At 52.8% G+C, this 20,085-nt stretch overlaps 1 long non-coding RNA gene across 1 annotated transcript in view; it reads right to left on the bottom strand.

The window, feature by feature from the left end:
* Positions 1-15,388, bottom strand: part of LOC129148287 (uncharacterized) — a 45,788-nt gene extending 30,400 nt beyond the window's left edge. Inside the window, exons 1-2 of the long non-coding RNA XR_008555361.1 lie at positions 15,313-15,388; positions 15,101-15,216 (exon numbers count right to left, since the gene is read on the bottom strand). This is a non-coding gene — a long non-coding RNA (uncharacterized LOC129148287). The remainder of the gene's footprint in view (positions 1-15,100; positions 15,217-15,312) is intronic.
* Between the last annotated feature and the right edge of the window lie 4,697 nt (positions 15,389-20,085).

Raw genomic sequence — 20,085 nt, forward strand, 5'->3', positions numbered from 1 at the left:
AATCTAGTGGCCACGGCCCTGACCGGTGTGGCTCAGTGGACAGAGCGTCGGCCTGCAGACTGAAGGGTCCTGGGTTCGATTCCGGTCAAGGGCATGTACCTTGGTTGGGGGCACATCCCCAGTTGGGGGTGTGCAGGAGGCAGCTGATCGATGTTTCTCTCTCATCATTGATGTTTCTAACTCTCTATCCCTCTCCCGTCCTCTCTGTAAAAAAATCAATAAAATATATATATTTTTAAAAAATCTAGTGGCCACGGATGGCTCAAACCCTTACCTAATACACTGAAGGATTAGAAGCAAAAGGGACCGGGGAATCGAACACAGTGGAGGTGAGGCGATTTGCAGGGCGCGTGGGACGAGCTCAGAGTCCCCCCCGCCTCCCTCCCTCCTCCTTTCCCAACGTGAGTACATAAAACGAGAACGAGGAACGTTCAGCGGGACTGTTCCCTCTTAGGGCGTGATCATCAGGACCTTTTACGATAAGAGCCGGGGAACCCGGGAGCAGATAGATTTATGGGGGGAGAGGGCAGGCTAGACGCCATAATGATTTGTAAACAAGTTAAAGGAAACCACATTTATAGACGAGATTGAGAACAGGTGCCCAGCACATGGCGGCCCTGGTTTTCTTATTAGCTGGCTACGTCTCCGATGAACTGACTACCGGTTAGGCCAAACTACCTACCAGTTAGTTAACCAACTACCGGTTAGGCCAAACTACCTACCAGTTAGTTAACCAACTACCGGTTAGGCCAAACTAACTACCAGTTAGTTAACCAACTACCGGTTAGGCCAAACTACCTACCAGTTAGTTAACCAACTACCGGTTAGGCCAAACTACCTACCAGTTAGTTAACCAACTACCGGTTAGGCCAAACTACCTACCAGTTAGTTAACCAACTACCGGTTAGGCCAAACTAACTACCAGTTAGTTAACCAACTACCGGTTAGGCCAAACTAACTACCAGTTAGTTAACCAACTACCGGTTAGGCCAAACTAACTACCAGTTAGTTAACCAACTACCGGTTAGGCCAAACTAACTACCAGTTAGTTAACCAACTACCGGTTAGGCCAAACTAACTACCAGTTAGTTAACCAACTACCGGTTAGGCCAAACTAACTACCAGTTAGTTAACCAACTACCAGTTAGACCAAACTAACTACCAGTTAGTTAACTAAGTACCAGTTAGGCCTGTGGTCGGCAAACTGCAGCTCGTGAGCCACATGCGGCTCTTTGGCCCCTTGAGTGTGGCTCTTCCACAACATACCACGGCCTGGGCGAGTCTATGTTGAAGAAGTGGCGTTAGAAGAAGTTTAAGTTTAAAAAATGTGGCTCTCCAAAGAAATTCCAATCGTTGTGCTGTTGATATTTGGCTCTGTTGACTGATGAGTTTGCTGACCACCGAGCTAGGCCAAACTCAAGTGGCTCTAAATATATATCTCCTTTAAGAAAACCTGCCAAGCATGAAATTAAAATTTTATACACGTATGTCCCCTCCTCCCCCCAAAAACCCCCCACAAACCTCTGTTTGTGTACTGTGTCATTATCAAGGCTATTCGGTCCCACCTCCTAGAAGCCCACGTGATAACCAATTATTTTTCTAATTTCTGAAAGAAATGGAAGATATGCAACTGGCTTGAGAAAGAAGACTTTTATGTCACTCCCCACCTGTCCGCGTATTGGTTTCAGGAGAATCTTTAAATACTTTTATCAAAACAGAATATACGCCACCAGGGACTCGACAGAGCATTCATTCCTGCAGACATTTTTAACTCGATTTCTAATCACTGGGCTCTCGATATATTCCACACAGCTTTTATTAAAACAAATTATTGTGTTATACCTTTCTCTCTCTCTCTCTCTCTCTCTCTCTCTCTCTCTCTCTTTTGTTAATCCTCCCCCAAGGATATTTTCCCACTGATTTTTAGAGAGAGCGGAGGAGAGAGGGAGAGACAGAGAGAAACATCCATGTGAGAGAAACACATCCATTGGTTGCCTTTGCACGCACCACGCCAATCAGGGCCCGGGCCGGGGAGGAGCCTGCAACCCAGGTACCTGCCTTTGACAGAATCGAACCCGGGACCCTTCAGTCCACAGGCCGACGCTCTATCCACTGAGCCACACCAGCCAGGGCCCAGTTCTCTCTTTCTCTCTCTCTCTCTCTCTCTTTTTAAAATATATTTTATTGATTTTTACAGACAGGAAGGGAGAGGGATAGAGAAGATAGAAACATCAATAAGAGAGAAACATTGGTCAGCTGCCTCCTGCACCCCCCCCCCCCGACTGGGGACGTGCCTGCAACCAAGGTACATGCCCTTGACCGGAATCGAACCCGGGACCCTTCAGTCCGCAGGCCGACGCTCTATCCACTGAGCCACACCGGCTAGGGCCCCTTTCTCTTTTTAATAGCTTAGCCAGCCAGACCTGAGCTATTGAACGTTTGCGATATCCATCCTGAATGTCTGATTTCTGTACGGCATTCCCCGCGTTCTCATCCTAGGCCAGTAAGCCTGCCGAGCGCCTCCAGGCCACCCGATCGATCTCTTGTTCTGTCTGCATCTGGAGCAAAACACTTTCCTCCTCCTCCTCTCCGGCTCTCCCTTCTTTCCCCCCCCCCCCCATCCTCCTGAGCCCTCCAAACACGACGCGGGCCCGGGCTCGGCGTGAGCCCCCCGAACGTGTCCGTCTAAACTTGCTCCTACCCCATCAGCTCTGCCCCTTGCTGGGGTCCCCTCCGTACACGGTGGCCTGCAGACTAGGGTTCCCGTGGCGTCTGGCCCTCCCCAGTCGGGTGTCTAAGGAGGAAGCCAGCATTGAAGTGGGCAGAGCCCAGCCCCGGGGGGGGGGGGGGAGGGGGCCTGGCCCCGATTGGGGGGTGTCCCATCCCAGGTGCTCCCTGGAAAACAGGGAGTCGATCTAACTTGCGACTTCCGGGCTGCGCAGCAAGGTTTTGCTGCTGTGTAACCGGGGGCTCTCTCTCCACTTCCGCCCCTGCTCCCTCTCCCTTACCCCCCCCCCCCCCCGCCGCCCCATCCAGGTGCCTCCCAGCTGCTCGCTGGCTCTGGGCTTACTCCCAAGGTAGCCACCCCCTCCCAGCAGCCGGGTAGAGTCCCGTCTCATGTCCTGGCTGCTGCTGTGATGCCCATTGTACAGATCAGGAGACTGAGGGTCTGAACGGCCGATCCCTCCTGTTTGTTGCTATTTTACTCCAGGTGGAAATAAAATCGAGTCGTTGTCCACTGAACACTTGCCCAACGGTTCCTTCCCAGGCCACTCTGGGCAGAACCCAAACCCTCCCCATTTCCATCAAGGCCCCGGGGGGTCCCCCTCCCCCACGCCCTTGCTCATCTCTCCAGCGTCCCCACCCACGCAAGACTCAGCCCCGACCCACAACCCGCGGCCTACAGGCACCTGCCTCCCTCCGTGCTGGGCCGGGAGGGAGCCCGCCAATTTTTTTTTTCTTTTTTTTTTTTTTTTCTTTCCGAGGGGCCTTTGCACCTGCCGCTTCCTGTCAACACAAATCCTTACATGTCGTCAGCCTCGGGGTAGCTTAACGACACCCCTCCAAAGAGGCCTCCCGGGGTCACTCTGTGTAAAGGGCCATTCGCCCTCCACACCCCCACATCCGGCCTGTCCCAAGCCCAGCCCCTCACGCCGTTTCGTTTCACAGCCCTTCCGGGGTCTGGCCGTGGCTCGCTTATTCATTTGGTTTGTGTGTGTGTGTGTGTGTGTGTGTGTTTGTTTGTTTGTTATCTCTCTTGCGAAGCCGTGAGCTCTGGGAACCTCGGTGCCTCTTCTGTCCTATGGACCAGGCGTCTGCACGTGGGCTGGTCCCGGGCACATAGTAGGACTTCTACCAGCAGCAGTTGAATCGAGGAGTCGGATCACCTCCTGCCACTGCGCCTGGTGTTGTGCCCATTGTTACAGAGAAGGAAACCGAGGCTCCGAGAGGCACATCCCTCATGTTTCCTGGTGGAAGAGCCCAGCACGGGGTCCGGGGAGAGACGTGAAAGATGGGCTCTGAGGCGCCTCCCACACAGAGCGTGTCTGCAGCCGGCATTCCGGGAACCGCCCCGTCACGTTACTTTCATGGCTCCCGGGCCCGCTTCCTTGGCTCGCCCACTTCCCCCCATCACTTCCTCTGCAGCCAGCCCTCGACACCGAGACGTAGGCTCCGGGCACTTTTATTTTTATTTTTTCTTAGCCATTCTGTGCCCCCACCATCCCCGACGTGTCCGTACGCAAACTCAGAGGACAAAACCACGAAGGCTGAGACGCGGGGAGGCGTGGGGCTTATTAGGAACGAGGTCCCATCTTCGTCCAGAGAAACAGAAGAGGATTTGGAAACCCAAGTCTAAGAAGTGAAAGTAGGAGATTGGGCCTCCAGTACCTACTGGGCCCGTGGTCGGCAAACTCATGAGTCAGCAGAGCCAAATATCAACAGCACAACGATGGACATTTCTTTGGAGAGCCACATTTTTTAAACTTAAACTTCTTCTAACGCCACTTCTTCAACATAGACTCGCCCAGGCCGTGGTATTTTGTGGAAGAGCCACCCTCCAGGGGCCAGAGAGCCGCATGTGGCTCGCGAGCCGCAGTTTACCGACCACTATACTGGGCGACCCACATTTATCATAGCAACCAGACAATCTGCCTCCTCTCGTCCCCCTCGACGCACAGCCAGTGCGTTCTGGAGTGGAGATCCGTCAGGCACGGCCCCCCCCCCCCGCTCCCCCGCCCCCGCCAATTCGTGGGCCAAGCCTCTCGGGGGGGCTGTGCAGAGGTGGCCGGTAGCGGTACTTTCTGGAATACGGGGAGAACCCCGTGTGTGTTTCACCATCAAAGTGTCCTGCCAACGTCAGATGACTGCCCATGGACACAAAGACGCCACCCAGGCGGTTGGGCGAGTGGCGTTGGCTTTGTGAAATACCACAGACGGGGAGGCGGGGGTGGGGGGTGGGGGGGGGAGCCTGCTCTCTCAGGCGGGGAACTCAGCGCGAGGCAGACTCAGCCCCGGGCCACGTCCACTCCTCTCCAAGGTGATGGCAACGGCCCCCTGTGCGCGGGGAGGTGGCCTCGGCATGCGCAGTCAGGACGAGTTCACCGAGGATGGATGGCTCCTAGCCCCGTGGTCAGCCAACCGCGGCTCGCGAGCCACATGCGGCTCTTGGGCCCCTTGAGTGTGGCTCTTCCACAACATACCATGGCCTGGGCGAGTCTATGTGGAAGAAGTGGCGTTAGAAGAAGTTGAAGTTTAAAAAATGTGGCTCTCCAAAGGAATGTCCATCGTTGTCCTGTTGGTATTTGGCTCTGTGGACTAATGAGTTTGCCGACCACTGGGTTATACTGTCAGGCCATCCATCCGCTCATTCAACTAACAAGTTCAAGACTTGCCAGGACTCATGGGTGAAGAGACCCCTGATGCCCGTGTGAGCTCCGCAGCTGCCTGCCACACAGTGGAATACCACGCAGCCGTGAAAAAGAAGGCACTCTCGCCATTTGCAACAGCAGCATGGATGGCGAGCGTGACGCCGAGCGGAATAAGCCAGTCGGAGAAAGACAAGTAGCACGTGATCTCCCTCAGCTGTGGAATCTAATAAACAACATAAACTGATTAAATAAAAATGGATCCAGAGACAGAGAAGCATCGAACAGACGGTCGAACCTCGGAGGGAAGGTGGGGGAGGGTGGGTGGGTAGGAAGAGATCAATCAACCAATGAACTTGTGTGCAGATATGCATCACCCATGGACACAGACAAGAGGGCGGTGAAGGCCTGGGGTGGGTGGGGGGTGGGGGCGGGCCGGGAGGGGTCAATGGGGGAGAAGAGGGACATAGGGAATACTTCCAACAATAAAGATTTTTTCAAAAAGGGACCTGCAGGCCGGTGTGGCTCAGTGGCTAGAGCGTCGGCCTGCGGACTGAAGGGTCCCAGGTTCGATCCCCAGTCAGGGCACAGGCCCGGGTTGCGGCCTTGATCCCCAGTAGGGGGCGTGCAGGAGGCTGCTGATCCATGATTCTCTCTCATCATGGATGCTTCTATCTCTCTAACCCTCTCCTTTCCTCTCTGAAATCAATCAAAAATTAAAAAAAAAAATAAAATAAAATAAAAAGGGTCCTGCAACGGTATCATTCAGAAACCATCCCGGCGGACTCCTCCATCCAAGAGCAGCTAGCGTCTTCCCCGTGAAAAGCAAAGACAGGGCGGTGAGAGCCATCAGCACGCCCAGCTGTTCGGGGACGGAAATACATGATCGTCTCAGGACAAGGCGCGTTCACGGCGAGAGGACAGGACCCGGGTCAGAGAGAGGCTGCAGGCAGAGCTGGGGGGCGGGGAGGGGCCGACGCAGAAGGCGTGTGTAGGCCGTGGGACAGCTGGTATGTCTGTTCAAAATGCAGAGGCCGACCCAGGGTGATTGACACCCTAGCTCGGCCCCACCCACCACTGTACCCGGAACAGTTTGAACTCCTTATGATGATTCTCCTCCTTATTTTTTTTTTTTTTTGCCCCAAATTCTGGTAAGAAGTTGGCAACGGTGTGTAAGCGAATCCAAGAATGGCACAGACGTGAATAAGAATTAACCTCTGACAATTCCAGGAGGCAGCCAGTCCACGGTGCCCTCTCATCGGGGATGTTTCTAGTCTCTCCCCCATCGCCCTTCCTCTCTGAAATCCGTAAGCTTTTTGTTTTTTTAAATCCAACACTCCTAGACTCTAACGCAGTCCTCTGTGTTTTCCTAAAAGGTCCACCGCCTGAGAAATAGCCAGGACGCTCACATCTCAACATGAATCTTGCCAATCGCTCTCCATTGCAAAATGAATGTTACTGATACAGATGTCAACCCATAAATCAGAGCCTGGGAAACACTGCCAGAGCTGATGCTTGACAAAAAATATAAAAAAATTACATAAATTCCTTTTTATGTAACATTAAGGTACAACAATAAAAGAAAGAAAAAAATCTAGCAATGGCAAAAAATAAAAAATAAAACAAAACACACACACACAAGACACGTTGTTTCTGACCACATAGGAGAATGAAAACCCTTTTGGAAAATTAAGACCTGTGTTATTTGCCAACTAGAATCACACGTATGAAAGTCATGACCATACGAGGAAAATTCCCAGAGGCCCAGGCCATTAATCAGTCAAATGATGTGGATAAAAATCCATTCGTAAATTTAATAGTAATTATAAACATTCAATGAAAATCGCTGTTGTCGAGCCTTCGTTCAGGAAAATAAAAATAAAAATGGAAAAAACCGGTCATGGTCTAATCAGGCTCCGTATTTTAAAAATAAATAAATAAATAACCCGGGAACTAAATTGGCTTCGGAGAATTGTTTTTCTGTGAAACCCGTCCTCGAGGAAGACTCATAAATGTTGGCGTCGTCTCATTAAATGTTTGTTTTCATAAAATCTGCGTCGAGACGCTCGGAGTGGGAATGACGGGCTGCGGGCGTGCTGCCGCCCACGGGAAGCCGCGGCCGGAGGCAGGTGCGGGGCGAGGCTGGCGCGGACAGACGCCGGCCTGGACGGGCGGGGTGACTCCGTCGGGGCGGGAGAAAGGCCCGAGTCCAGGCTCTTGGTTCAGTCGGAACTGGGACGAGTTGTGAGAGGGACGGATTCGCAGACTACTTAAGTGACAGCCTCCCAGACTATCCTGAAACCCCCTGCAACAGGGGGAGGCGGGGGGGCGGGGAGCCAAGTTAAAGAATCCGAAGACCTTGAAGGGAGCACCCCTCGGCCGAGAGGCTTCCGCCTCCTAGAGCCGCTCCAAGGGTGCGACGGGGCTGGAATCGGGTCCCGATGGCGGAGATGCCTCCAGCGGCGACTTCACGGGGTGGCAGGAGTGAGAGCCACAGCCCTGCAGTGTCTCGTCACTGCCAGAGCTTAATGCCTATGACTCTTTTTTTAAAAAAAAAAATGTATTTTATTGATTTTTTACAGAGAGGAAGGGAGAGGGAGAGAGAGAGAGAAACATCGATGAGAGAGAAACATCCATCAGCTGCCTCCTGCACGCCCCCTACTGGGGATGTGCCCGCAACCTAGGTACATGCCCTTGGCCAGAATGGAACCTGGGACCTTTCAGTTCGCAGGCCCACGCTCTGTCCACTGAGCCACACCGGTCAGAGCAAGGGCTTATAATTTTTTATCATTTCCCTCCAGTTTCTCACATTTTGGTTGGGAGGAATTTTTTAAATATACTAAAATGGCGATCATTTTCACTTGAATACCATTGCATGGAGCTACCATTTTATCTCTCTCTCTCTCTCTCTCTCTCTCTCTCTCTCTCTCTCTCACACACACACTATATAGATAGATAGATAGATAGATAGATAGATAGATAGATGATAGATAGATAGATAGATAGATAGATAGGTGATAGATAGATATAGATAGATGATAGATGATAGATAGATGATAGATATAGATAGATAGATGATAGATAGATAGATGATAGATAGATGATAGATAGATAGATAGATAATAGATAGATAGATAGATAGTTAGATAGATAGATAGATAGATAGATAGATAGATAGATATAGATAGGTAGGTAGGTAGATAGATAGATAGATAGATAGATGATAGATAGATGATAGATAGATAGATGATAGATAGATGATAGATAGATAGATAATAGATAGATAGATAGACGATAGATAGATAGATAGATAGATAGATAGATAGATAGATAGATATAGATAGATAGATGATAGATAGATAGTTAGATAGATGATAGGTAGATGATAGATAGATAGATAGATAGATAGATAGGTAGATAGATAGATGATATAGATGATAGATAGATGATAGATAGATAGATAGATGATAGATAGATAGATAGATAGATAGATAGATAGATAGATAGATAGTTAGATAGATGATAGATAGATGATAGATAGATAGATGATAGATAGATAGATAGATAGATAGATAGATGATAATAGATGATAGATAGATAGATAGATAGAGATAGATAGATGATAGATAGATAGATAGATGATAGATAGATGATTGATAGATGATAGATAGATAGATAGATGATAGATAGATAGATAGAGATAGATGATAGATAGATAGATATAGATATGAAATTGAAGTTTTCATAAAGTGACTTTCACCTCAGAGACTTAGGTCTCATTTTCGTCAGGAAACCAGTGTTGAATCTTTAAACATCCCAGAGCGACGCACCACGAAGATGCTAAGGTTTGTGAGTGTGGGTCTTCGGCAGAGAACCGAATGGACTCGTGGGAGCTTGTCGGGAGCTAACGGGCGGAAGGTGGTGGGGGTGGGGGTGGGCGTGGAAGACGCGTGCGCACCTCACTAGCACTGCCCTCGGGGACCACATTGCTCCTCCTGGCTGAACGGGGAGGGAAGGTTTCACTCCTTTTGGTTTTCTAGCTTCTGTCGTGGTTACGGAACAGACAATACCCCGCGGACAGGAGCCATTCCCAGGGCTCCGGATGGACGGAAACGGAAGTAGCCCACTGGCAAATAAAGGAAAGAATACACAGTGGTGCCCTCACCGGTGTGGCTCAGTGGATAGAGCGTCGGCCTGCGGGCTGAAGGGTCCCGGGTTCGATTCCGGTCAAGGGCATGGACCTTGGTTGCGGGCACATCCCCAGTAGGGGGTGTGCAGGAGGCAGCTGATCGATGTTTCTCTCTCATCGATGTTTCTAACTCCCTATCCCTCTCCCTTCCTCTCTGTAAAAATAATAAAATATATATTTTTTAAAAATAAGAATACAGTGGAGATTTTAGGCCATCTCTAGGTATGTGCTCATGTACATATCAGTGAGGGCCTTATAGACAGCAATTGAACCGTTACCATAATTTTTATTCCTGTATATTTCGGTATCATGAAGAAATAGACTCCAACCGCATCCTATGCTAAATGAGTAGCCTGCAGTATTTCATTATTTTTCCCTCTGTCCTTCCCTCAAGAGTCCTATCGTGACGGATGCAAAAGGAGAGGAAGAGGAGGTGGAGGAGAAGGAGGAGAAGGGAGAGGAGAAGGAGGTGGAGGAGGGGGAGGAAGAGGAGGAAGAGGAGCAGAAGGAGGAGGAGGAGAAAGAGAGGAGGAGGAGGAGCAGGAGGAGGAGGTGGAGGAGGTGAAAGAGGAGAAGGAGGAGGGGCAGGAGGAGGAGGAGGGGAGAAAGAAGAGGAGGGGGGGGAGGAGGAAGGGGGGAGGAGAAGGAGGATTCTCCTCCCCCTCCTCCTCCTCTTCCTCTTCTTCCTCCCCTTCTCCTCCTCCCCCTCTTCCCCCTCCTCCTCCCCCTCCTCCTCCCCCTCCTCCTCCTCCTCCTTCTCCTCCTTCCCCTCCTCCTCTCCTTTCTCCTCCCCCTCCTCTTCCTCCTCCTCTTCCTCATCTTCCTCTCCCTCCTCCTCCTCCCCCTCCCCCTCCTCCTCCTCCTCGGTCCGGATGACACAAAAGAAGGCAGAAGGCATCCTTTCTACTTCCATGGAGGTTCCCGTGGCACCCAGAGCCCTGAGTGTAAGTTAAAGAGTAACCCGACCAGCCCCGCCTGAAGGGGAATGTGACACACGCCTGGGGAAGGGGCGAGCCTGCAGCATTGCAGGATGTTCGGTGGCGGCGTGACCAAGGAGAACCTGAGGGAGGAAGCGGGGCTCGCTCAGAGCCTCAGCGCCGTGGGGAAGTGGCCGGGCCGGTGTTGAAACAGCCTGAAGCTCGGACTGGGCTCATCGGCCAGAAAAGAGAGAGAACACGGGTCCCTGCCCGGCCCGGCCCAGCTCCCCGCCCCTCCACGCACCCGCTGCTCCGGCCGGGAGCTGGGCCTGGACGCCAAGGGCAGTGAGCTGGTCTCCGACCCCGTCCCCTGCTGTTTCTGACGTTGACGCGGGAGCGCGTGCACAGAGATGAACGAGGCGTCCGGTGGGTTAGGAACCTGTCCCAGGCCTGACCGGTGTGGCTCAGTGGATAGCGCGTCGGCCTGCGGACTGAAGGGTCCCGGGTTCGATTCCAGTCAAGGGCATGGACCTTGGTTGCGGGCACATCCCCAGTAGGGGGTGTGCAGGAGGCAGCTGATCGATGTTTCTCTCTCATTGATGTTTCTAACTCTCTCTCCCTCTCCCTTCCTCTCTGTAAAAAAATAAAATATATATTTTTTAAAAACCTGTCCCAATCCTCCAGGTGAGGGCGGACGAGGGCAGGAAGAAGAGTGGGCAGTGGAGTCGGAGAAGAGAAAGAGTTCAGAGATTATTAAAAGCTAAAGTCACGGGCCTTGGGAGCATTTAAAGGTAGACTTCAGATTGCCTCATGATGATCTTTTCTTTTTTTTTTTTTTTTTTTTTGCAAACACAAAACAAGATTAAATTCAGCAGAGAAGGCAGGTTCCTCCGCTCAGAGCCGAGTCGGGAAATAGCGAATCGGGATCACGGATGAGCACGAGGTGGTGATAAGGAGCTCTGAGCGTAGAAGATACAGAGAGAAGTGGCCAGGGATCGAAGCCCCCCGAACCCCAATTTTCAAAAGCAGACAAAGCAGTGGGTCAATGACAGACAGATACATAATACAGATAAAACTCCATATAAACATACACTGAGTGGCCAGATTATTATGATCTCTGAACACATAATAACCTGGCCACTCCGTGTGTGTGTGTGTGCGTGTGTGTGTGTGTGTGTGTGTGTGTATTTTAGAGGCCCGGTGCATGAATTCGTGCATGGGTGGGGTCCGGCCAGCCTGGCCAGGGGGAGGGGACATGGGCGGTTGGCCGGCCTGCCTGCTGGTCGAACTCCTGGTCGAGGGGACAATCTGCATATTAGCCTTTGATTCTATAGGATGTACATGGAGTGGCCAGATGATGATGCGTTCAGAGGTCATCATCGTCTGGCCACTCCGTGTATATTCATAACATAGAAGCAGTCTACGTCACTCACACATATGACCAACCTCAATTCGCCACCCTGGCCCTGTGCTTACGTGGGACAAGAGAGAAAAAGGGGGGAAAAACCCCTAACCCCACCTCACCCTTCCTCTAACAAAATGCGCTTTCAATTCTAGCCATGCTAAGGGTGGCCGGCAGGCTTTTATTACAGAAAATTTTTAAATGGATAAATAACCATGCACCCCACATCTCTACATTGCAGAGTAATTAGAACTCCGCGGGGCTGCCGAGCAGATCCGATGGATCCTTTGCACCGAGGATCCGCGAAGTGCTAGGCCCGTGGTCGGCAAACTCCTTCGCCAACAGAGCCAAATATCAACAGCACCACGACTGACATTTCTTTGGAGAGCCACGTTTTTTAAACGTAAACTTCTTCTAACGCCACTTCTTCCACATAGACCCGCCCAGGCCGTGGTCTTTTGTGGAAGAGCCACCCTCCAGGGGCCAACGAGCCGCCTGTGGCTCGCGAGCTGCCGTTTGCCGACCACGGTGCTGGGCCGAGGACGTGTTTGCAGCGTGAGCCACTTCCTTTCGCTGCCGCTGGAACATGAAGAACGGGGCCCAGGAAGCGGACGCGCGCTGCTCTGACTCAGAGCTCGCTCACTCGTCGCTGCACCCTCCCAGCCACCCCGGGCCCCACCGTTCACTCAGACATTTTCAACAAAAACCAAGAGTTCTGGCTTTCAGTTTTCGCTGCAAAGGCACCCCCCCTCCCCACCCACCCCCCTTCCCCCCCCCCCTGAGAGAGATGCCACAGGTCTGTGCAGGACTCAAGCCCACGTGGCTGCTGCCCCGACACGGGTACACTTGGCTGTGTGTTAGGGATGAAATGGCACCTGAATTGTGCCCCATGGATGCCTCCTAGTTCGTCCTATTTCGTGACGCCTTCAGGGCACACAGCGTACATGGGATACCCAGGAGCCCAACGCGCCCCACCGACACGGAACGCAGATTTCACGCCGCTAAAGGAAGCGTGGCACCTTTGTTGCTGATAAAGAAAAATACGTAACCAACTCGTTTGTTGCTGACAAAGAAAGATACACAACGCAAAGCATGAATAACCTCCGAAATGAGGCACGCCGACTCGCCAAATGCCTTTCAGAACTTAAAAGCGTGGTCAACAAGATCGGCAGACACAGGTGGTTAGGCCTATATTTTCCCCCAAAAAAACTAGGTATATACACCTGAGTGGCCAGATGATGATGATCTCTGAACACATAATAATCTGGCCACTCAGTGTATATATATATTAGAGGCCCGGTGCATGAATTCGTGCATGGGTGGGGTCCGGCCAGCCTGGCCAGGGGGAGGGGACATGGGCGGTTGGCTGGCCTGCCTGCTGGTCGAACGCCTGGTCGAGGGGACAATTTGCATATTAGCCTTTTATTCTATAGGATAGACACTGCGTGGCCAGATGATGATGCGTTCAGAGATCATCATCATCTGGCCACTCCATGTATATATATTTCAGGAAGACCATCCACACCTTTTAGAAAAAAAAATGCCTGCTCTCCATATGTAGGTGGGCAATTGACATTAAACTTGAACTTCCAAAATGAACCTATGCCTATCCGTCCACTTATTTCTAGTATAAGGGTCAGAAGGTCTTTAGATCATTTTTATCCTCTTATTTCGGTTGCAAACTCAACGATGTTTCGTCTCGTGAAGGTCCCTCGTGGACTGGGCTGAAATGTTCTGGGTGGCTCGCCCTGTGGCCCGCCAAATAGTTCCGTATCCCTTTTAGAGACGCTTCGGAACCATTCTGGAGCTGGGACTTGCTCATGGGAAGGGACTCTGATTTACGAGAACACGCGTAGTATCGCCCTGTTAACAGACTTCTTCTTTAGAATTTGCTTTTGATTACATGAAGCATCTTTAGAAAAAGGATGATAGCTAGTAAATGCTTTCTGTACTAAGACAAAAACGCTGTCCCCACGTAAAATCACTTCAACCCGCGTTTGCCGTTCAACACGCACGCACGCTCTCCCGCCGCTTCCCGCCGCCCGTGGCTACACGGAATAGAAAGTGGCAAACACAACGAACTCAGGAGGTAGCTGCTGCCCTGCCTTTCAGGGGAAAGGTGGAAAGACAACAATAACATAAAACAAAAAGAAATATTTTCCAAGTGAATACCGACAAGCAAGATTTTTAAAAATAATTTTCTATTTCTTTTTTTTTCACTTATTTGGGATTTCTACAAAAGTACCGCTTCAATGTCCTTTCAACAACAACAACAACAACAACAAACCAGCGTTCGATATGACATCGTAAGGAGCAACATGAACTCTCCATGTGGTAGCTCCGTGGAATGACCAACTGAAATGGGCTCAGGACCCGCACTGAGACGGTTCAGAAAAAGGTCCTTCGGTAGACCCGGGCGCGTGCAAAGATTCCCCAACTTCACCAGGTCCCCCGAAGTCCCACCCGTTCCACTTTCCTATAGCGCCTCGCGTGGGCTTGATCGCTGTGGGTGGTCTTAATTGCATCTCGCCGAGGCCCTCGCCCCCACCCGCCACCCAGGAAGGGCGGTGGCGCCCTACGGATTCCCAAAGCCAGTACGTCGTCAGGCGACGAGCGAGGCACCGAAAACCTGACGGGAGACACCTCTGGGATAGGAACATGCCCCGGGGTGAGATTTTTTTTTTTCCCAAAGAGCCAGGGGCGTTCTCTCCCACGGCCATCCAGCAAAGCCCATTACTATGCATCAGCATTTGAGGAAGTAGCCGGCTGGTCCGGAAAGAGGGGGTGGCTACATGCAAGCAAAGGCATAGCATGACTTTAAAAAAAAAAAAATGCATTTATTGTTAAGAGGATAAAAAGTCACTTATTTGGGTCCTTCACGTCTCTTTGGATTTCATACCCGGACATCCAGGCACTTGGGAGGGTGGAGAACAATTGCCCCTGGAATCCCCTTGCGCCGGTTGTAAGCCAAGACGCACCTAAGCAAGGTTTTCCTTTGAACGTGGGATTTCCGTTTTTCCCGTTCTTTTTATTTTTTTGTCCCTTAAATAGGTGGGCATTCATTTCAGCAGAGCCAGGGTCTGTCTGAGCTAGGACAGCCCCGGCCATCTCCCTCCCTCCCTTCCGGCCGCTACCCCTTCGCGTATCCTTCTGCCCGTGTCTCCAACCCGTGTCCCTCCCCAAGCAAACGCTCGGTGAGGAAGCAGTAAGAGTCGAGGGTCCTTACCTTGCCCGAACACCCCGGCGTCCAGGAAGACACAGCCCACGGCCAGGAGCTTCAGCCACAAATCCATGGTCATGATCAGGAAATGGGCCTGGGGCACAGCATGCGTCCCTGTCCCTCTGCGGAGGGGGGGGGGGGAGAACAATGGTTATCGCTGTCCCGGCGCGTCCCCCCGCGGGAAAACCCGGCGACGGAGACGAGGCCGGGGCGCCTACCCTGCTCGGATGTCCTCTCAGACCCCCAGCGATCTCCTCCTCTGCCGCCCCGAGAGCAAACCGCTCGCTGGCCTCCTCCGCGGGCGGGAGGCGGTGATGTCAGATTCGGTTTTACTCACTTCTCCAAAAGGGCTGCCGCACCGGGCCTCTTCGCAGGAAGTCAAGGCAACTCGTTCAAAGCCGGCGCGGCGAGGCATCTCACTTCCTCCGTGCACGCCACGGGGCCCGGGGTGCAGGCCTTGGGAGAGAGTCTGCCCCTTCAAGGAAGATGGGCTTTGGAGGAGCCCAGTGGTGCTCCCCTCACAATACTCGCTCCTGTGTGAAAACGCCGTACCCTCCCTCCCCCCTCCCCCACCCCCCAAATAACCGATAATGCTCTTACCCAAGAGTTGGTCGTGCAGGTTGGGCATGGGTGGGGGGGGGGGGGGGGTGGCAAGGTGATTTGTCCGTAGACAAGACCTGGATTGGATTTTACATGACCACAGGAATCCTATAGTAGAATAAAGAGCTAATATGCTAATTAGACCAACGAGCCGGACGACCTCCCGGATGTCCTTCCGGACGACCTTCCGGACGAAGCCGGGGCTGCGAGGGCCGAGCCCCTTGCACGAATTTCGTGCACCGGGCCTCTCGTGGATCAATAATTACCTATTGGTTACTTTGGGCAGTGGTTGGCCTGTCCCGTGAGGGTATTAGAAAACCCAACCAACCAGCCGGAAGACCTCCCGGACGTCCTTCCGGACGACCTTCCGGACGAAGCCAGGGCTGCGAGGGCCGAGCCCCTTGCACGAATTTCGTGCACCGGGCCTCTCGTGGATCAATAATTACCTATTGGTTATTTTGGGCAGTGGTTGGCCTGTCCCGTGAGGGTATTAGAAAGCCCAGTCATGTGACAACTTGGACACTCACACCATCTCCCACGCCAAGACCCGCTGAGGGCTTAGGAGGGTCGCCCCAACTCTTGCCCTGATCTCCTGGCGGGGCCCAGGACTGGAATCGGAACTCGCGGCCACGACAGCAAATCCTGCCTCAAAAAACTCATGGCCCCTGTTGACAAGGGAAAGACGGGCAAGAGAACTCAAGATGGGTCTCTCACAGAAGTTAACCCTTTTCCCCCTCAGCAGTACTTCCCAAGGCTTTTCACGAAAAGAGACAAATGGCCCTCGCCGGTGTGGCTCAGCGGGTAGAGCGTCGGCCTGTGGCCTGAAGGGTCCCGGGTTCGATTCCCGGTCACGGGCACGTGCCTTGGTTGCAGGCTCGATCCCTGGTCGGGGGTGAGGGAGATGGGTGCGTGCAGGAGGCAACCCATTGATGTGTCTCTCTCACATCAATGTTTCTCTCTCTGTCTCTCCCTCTCCCTTCCACTCTCTCTAAAAATCAATGGGAAAATATCCTGGGATGAAAATTAACAACAACAAAAGAAAGAAAGAAGAAAGAAAGAAAGAAAGAAAGAAAGAAAGAAAGAAAGAAAGAAAGAAAGAAAGAAAGAAAGAAAGAAAGAAAGAAGGAAGGAAGGAAGGAAGGAAGGAAGGAAGGAAGGAAGAAAGAAAGAAAGAAAGAAAGAAAGAAAGAAAGAAAGAAAGAAAGAAAGAAAGAAAATAAAAACGAAGAGACAAGTGAACATACAATGCTCTCATGATTCTGATGGGGTTCCTGTACATCCCTAAAAATGTGAACTACGTGCTAGTATTTATTGAAAGCATACGGGTATTAGTGGACACTCACAGTTCAAGCCCATGTTGTCTGAGGGTCAGCTTTAGCTCCGCAGCTTCTATCTTAAGATACATTTGCAGTGGAAATCCATCCGGGGGTTAGCTTTGAATATTTTTTTTAATATATTTTTATTGATGTAAGACAGGAAGGGAGGGAGGGAGAGAGGGAGAGAGAGAGAGAACCATCCATGATGAGAGAGAATCATGGATCGGCTGCCTCCTGCACGCCCCACACTGAGGGTGGAGCCCACATCCTGGGCCTGGGCCTTGAATGGGAATCGAACCGTGACCTCCTGGTTCCTAGGGCCAAGCCCGAGCCCTGAGCCACGCCGGCCGGGCTGGCTTTGAATATTTTTGAGCAAACACTTGTGTTCACTTAGCTTGCTGCTCCGGCAGCCGACGGATTGCGGGGGAAGCGTGTGACATCCAGTCTTTGAAAGGGGAGCGGAGTCTGTAAAATCTACTCTATAACAGGCCAGGGTGCAGGCACCTTAAAGAGACATGTAAAAAGGTCTTTGAAGCCCTCACCAGTGTGGCTCAGTGGATAGAGCATCGGCCTGTGGACTGAAAGGTCCCAGGTTCCATTCCGGTCAAGGGCGTGTACCTTGGTTGTGGGCTCATCCCCAGTGGGGGGCGTGCAGAGGCAGCTGATCGATGTTTCTCTCTCATCGATGTTTCTGACTCTCTACACCTCTCCCTTCCCCTCTGTGAAAAATCAATAAAATATATTTTAAAAAATAAGTTATTTGAAGACCATGGCTTTGAAGAAATAGGAAGAATTTAGGAGACGCAATTCCATTGGGACCTCCATTTGGACGGGCGGGCACACGTAGGAGCGCTGTCCATCCCCACCCCCACCCCCACCCCAGTGGCTCACGATCGATCGATTGATCGATCGGTAGTGAAAACAGACTCGTAAACAAACAGTTACAGTGCAGCCTGAGCACGCGGTGTGGCCTCAGGAGGAAGTGATCCGCCATGGCTGAGTGGCCCTCGGAGGTGCGCCCGGGGGGCCGTGGGGCCGGGTGGGGGAGGGGCGGGCACACCTGCACGAGGGTTCCACCCAAACACCTAGTTTGAGAAAGGGAAGGGCTTGGGTTTCCCCGCCTCACCGTGCAGAGGAGGGTTTGGGAGGGAGGGACGGACGCTTGGATGGGACCCTACAGGGTTAGAGTTCGGCCTGGGGGTGGGACCATCAGAGCACCCAGATCAGGGAGGGATAGGATGAGTGTATTCTTCTCCCCCCCCCTCTCTCTCTCTCTCTAATCCTCCCCCGAGTCTATTTTTCCATTGATTTTCAGAGAGAGTGGAAGAGAGAGGGACAGACAAAGAGAAACATCCATGTGAGAGAGACACATGGATGGGTTGCCTTCTGCTCACACCCCGACCAGGGCCCGGGGGCCGAGGAGGAGCCTGCCACCGAGGTACGTGCCCTTGACCGGATTCGAACCGGGGACCCTTGGGTCTGCAGCCACACCGGCCAGGGCGATGACATGGCTTCTTGATCCATCCTTCCGTCCATGGCACAGGGAGGTCTGGACTGAGGGTGGGGACATTGGTGAGACCATGATGAGGGCTGGACCCGGAGGAGGCGCGGAGGCAGGTGGTAGGGACCGGAAACAAAGACACGGGAGATGTTGTGGCGTCGATGACACGCCTGGGGGTCGCCGGGGGGTCGCCGGGGGGAGGCGGCGTGTGGCAGATGCGGTCCAGGCAGAGCTCTCCCGTCTCCCCCGGTCCCCACACCTCCTGCTTTGCATCGGGCCGACGCTTCCCTCTTCTTCTACTTCTTCTCTGCGACCATCTCATTTCCATTTTCCCTCAGAAAAACAATGTGCTTCAGGCGATGGAGAAATCAAACAGGAACTAGACGCGTAGATACAGAGAACGCGCTGATGGTCGCCAAACGGGGGTGGGGGGTGAGGGGGGATGGTAAAAACATAAATGAGTGAATAAGAATAAGAAGACACAACTGGGCCCTGGCCAGTGTGGCTCAGGGGTTGAGCATCGACCTAGGAACCAGGAGGTCAGGGTTCGATTCCCGGTCAGGGCACAGGCCCGGGTTGTGGGCTCCATCCCCAGTGTGGGGTGTGCAGGAGGCAGCCGATCCATGATGCTCTCTCATCATGGATGTTTCTCCCTCTCTCTCCCTCTCCCTTCCTCTCTGAAATCAATAAAAATACATATACAACTTGGTAAGATCTCATGTTTTTACATTTCATCTTCTTTATGTCATGCCCCTTCTAAGCAACTTTTGGCTGATACATTTTCTCTCTCTCTCTCTCTCTCTCTCTCTCTCTCTCTCTCTCTCTCCTCCCCTCCCGCTCTCTCCCTCTCCTCCCCCACTCTCTCTCCCCTTTCCCTCTTCCCCTCCCCCTCCCCCCTCTCCCTCCCTGTCCTCCAAGCACACAAAATGGGTGCAGTGACATAAACTCCCAGGAGAGAGGAGAGGGGGTGAACCTGCTGCAGGCCGCCCAGGGCAGCGAGGGCGCATGGGGAAGACTCCCCAACCCCGAGCGCTTGCAGGCGAGCTCCCCGCACAGCAGCTCTCCACGCGCCCCCCTCCCCCCCACGGGCATAGGAAGTGGCACCTCGATCTGCAGCTGAGAACAGCTAGTGCAAGGCTGGGTGTCACCCCCCCCCCCAACACCCCAGGGAGCTGCCTCTGATGTGGGTGGAGAAGCGCTCAGCCCAGATGCTCCGCTGGCTCCTCCCTCCCCTCCTCCCTCCCCTCCCCTCCCCCCTCCCAGCTCTGCAGCTGCCACGTGTGGGCCCTGAGCCGTGAGAGGGGACAGGGGGACCTACAGAACCAGAGGCGTGGCTGACAAGGGGGTCGTGGCCCTTGGTCTCCCTGAGGGATGCCCTCCTGACCCACAACCCCCCGCTGCTGGGAGCAGGTCCTGGGGCGCTGGGGGCACCCCCTTGGTGGCGGCCAGCCAGCCTCCACCCCGCTGCCCGGGAGGGGGGGCCGGAAGGCGCTCAGGAGGCTGTGGTTCCCCTTCTCACAGTCCCCGCTGCAGCTTGGCCTCCCGGGCGGCCCTGCAGGGCGGGCTGGGCTCCT

Source organism: Eptesicus fuscus, chromosome 24 (assembly GCF_027574615.1).
Source record: "Eptesicus fuscus isolate TK198812 chromosome 24, DD_ASM_mEF_20220401, whole genome shotgun sequence".
Taxonomy (NCBI): Eukaryota; Metazoa; Chordata; class Mammalia; order Chiroptera; family Vespertilionidae; genus Eptesicus; species Eptesicus fuscus.